The following is a 3,473-nucleotide window of genomic DNA, read 5'->3' as shown; positions in this document are numbered from 1 at the left end:
AAATATTCTTCAGGTTTTTTTTTTTTAAACACACAGCATTGTACCTTTTTCCTGTTTGTTCTATACTGGTGATACATATCACACATATCACACAAAATTCTAGCTTTGAAATGCATTTATTTTTTTAATTGTTGGAATTTATCTTGCATAAAATTTTTATCAAGTAATATACTTTAAGTTTGAGGGTGTAATTGCAACCTAACAACAATATATACAAGTAGTTTTCCATTCAAATTTACAAAAACATTAATAGTAACAAAAATATAGAAAGGGTTCAGTTTTCTTTTTAAGCCAAAGTTTTTAAAAGACCATTTACCAACAGCGTACTATAGGGAACATCCTACTCAGAGAAGAAAAGGGTTATTACAGTCAAATGATCCAGTTACCCAATAGTTTGGTGATTAGATATTTCATAGTCCACTGGGGTTCTGAATATCTCCTGTTAGCAAACAAATTCACTTGTATGACACTTGTTTAAGAGGTGAAAAACCTAAATAGTGATAACAGTATGCACGATAGTCAGAACTAACAGTCAGACTGATTAAATGTACCTGTACCTGTTTGTGAGATGAGTGTGGAGTGTGTGACAAGTAACGGAATGTTTACACCCTGTCCAGTGAAACACGTACCCTAATGCATTTCAGCAGTAACCATTGCAAAGATTTTGAAAAGAATGCTAGCAATTAACAACATCTTGCATTAAAGTAATACAACAGTTAAAGTTGGGACATTAGGTCCTAAGGCCAAATCACCATTCTGAGATCCCAGTCCTTAAAAAGTTGCAGGCACAATGGAATACACATCACTGAGAGTTCTTTCAAAGCACTGCATTGCAAACTTCTCAAACAACCTTCTGACATCAAATGTGGAATGTTGTTCATTTTGGTAACATTATTTTTATTTTGAAAAAGTGTACGTATGCTATCACCTTTGGGCAGATAAAAAGGAAACCATTTAACCTGATTTTATTTAACAATACTGCCATATCTGGGCTATTCAGTATGCTTTGAAAGGCAGCGATTGAACAAGGAGAAGAAAACCTGAGGAACTCTGAAATATGGCAGTTATTCCACAGCTATCTATCTGTATGCTAAAAATCAACCACAATGTCAAAAAAACACATTAGAGCATAAATGCACAATAATCTATAGTCTCAGATATTCTTTTCTTTATCATCCATGTTTCATTAGGAATTAATAATGGGGTTATTTAAAATAAAGGGCTCAGAAAAAAAAATTAATGTCAATTTTGAAGATTTCAGAATAAATTAAGAAATTATTTCACAATATCATTTATGACCAATTTTCCAGCCTACTTAATTATTTAAAATGACTAATGGGTAGGTTTAAAATACAACAGTACACATTAGAAATTCCAATGTGTAACAAAGATCTCTTCAGTTCTCACAGAAAGAAAAAAGAAGACAAAATTAATTGCATAAAATTATATTACAAACATTAGAACTAACTGGAACCATCATCAGCCACTACATTTTTTTATATAGAGAAGTAATAAACTTTTAGCCACACATTTAATTGTTACATGATATAGAACTACAACATATAATGTGATTTTTCTACTAATAAAGACCATCATATTACTTGCTACAAAATATACTTTGTGCAAAAATTAAAGATAGACTGTATTTCAAGAGACTGTATTAGAAGAGGAAAGATGAATCACTAGCAGGTACCCTTTGTTAGGAACCACGTTGTTCCCAACAGCCATCCCACTGCCAGCAATGGGAGTAGTGACAACTGGTAACACAAAAATAAACATTTTATATTAGTTTGAAATAGATAATGCCAGATTGTTTCAATATTATGAAAAACAAAGATTAACTCTTGAACACTTTAACAAGGAAGCCTCAGAAAAGTCTATTACATTTTCAGTATTAATCTGGGCACAGGGTGAGGGTAGTCCAGATGGAAGACTTAAAAACTAAAATAAGATAAAACATACAAGGGGAGTACATAAAACATATATTTAATACAAATAAAAAAAAAATTATGACATATTTTTTAAGAAAAGTTATTTCTACATATTTTGAAAACCTGTAAAAACCAGGTATACTGAAAGGGGTTATTTACCAAGCCACTGATAAATGACAGTCAATCTTAACAGAACTCGTGTAATTATCTCAGTTGGAAAGCTACTGTCTCAACTAATAAAATTTATGCTCTGACACATGATTACATATTAAAATCATTTCTTAAATTACTTTGTATTTGGTGCTGACAGCTCTTGAGAAAGTGCTATACAAACCCACAGTTATAGAAATTTTGCTCTGAAAATACCCCACAAAAATGTAAACAAAGGGATGCTTTGAGTTGCAGTGCATTACAAAATTCATAATTTGGATTAGGACAAAAGACCATCCATCTCTTGTGCATTTTTAAAAACCATTAGCCTAATTTTAAGTTCAAAATTGGGTTCTCAGCAGCAAAAGGTAGCGGATGCACCAATGCACTTCACAAGACCTAGTGAGTAACTGCAGATGTGCTGTGTGTCTCGTTAGGGACTTGGCCAACCTGCAACAGGATGAGCTCACCACCCGGTCCCCTATGGACAGATATATGAAAGAGCCAGTGCTCAGGTTCTGCAACAAGTCTCATTTGGGAGATGCTCTAGCATTAAAAAGTTTATACTCCTCTTTACCCTATCAGAGAGGGAAATTACTTTCAGAAGATATTAAAAACTATAAATTATGATAGTAAAGCACTGTGAAAATTAAGTATGATACTTTTGGCACAAAACACTTTTTAAATCCAAGCTCATTTTGCAAAATATACGTCTGGAATTTCTCATTTGAAAATAAAAACTTTTAACATATACACAGTGAGTAAATGGTTTTACAAATGAATTAATTAGAATCTACGTCTCCTTAAATACTGCACACGTCTTCAGTTTACTTCAGTACCAGATACCTGTATGCACACCTCCGCACTCTATGGTAGACAGATATTGCACAAGTAAGAAGGCCAAAAATACACACTAATGCAGTCTGGCAAAATTTAGGGTTTGTCTTTCTATATTTCAAAATAAGCATTCAGATTCAATACTATTTCCCAGAAAAGATAGAATTATTAATTTCAGAAAAAGAATGCTTTTTATCTTTCCTTGATCTATAAAATTAAGATCTATACCAGTATATTTCATTTACATTTTCTGGCATTATAAAATTCAGCCAAACCTGTTTTTGACATCTCTTAACAGCATTTTTTCAAAAACAGGAGAAGCTTCGTCTAAAGAAAAAAACTTAAAATGAGTACACAGGGCAGTAATCTTTCCACCAGTGGTCTCACTCTACATTCTGAAAAGCACTGCAAGAGCAACAATTAATTAAGTCTGTCAACTTTCAGAGAGCCACTGGGTGCAAAATCTGCTAAAATACTTGCAACATACCATGACAACTCGATGTACTTCTTACTGAATTGCACAATATAATTCAATGCTTCTCCCCTAAAAATGTT

This window comes from Orycteropus afer, unplaced genomic scaffold (genome assembly GCF_000298275.1).
Source record: "Orycteropus afer afer isolate SDZICR_OR568_19922 unplaced genomic scaffold, OryAfe1.0 scaffold00140, whole genome shotgun sequence".
Taxonomy (NCBI): domain Eukaryota; kingdom Metazoa; phylum Chordata; class Mammalia; order Tubulidentata; family Orycteropodidae; genus Orycteropus; species Orycteropus afer.
Note: the sequence above shows the minus strand (reverse complement) of the source record.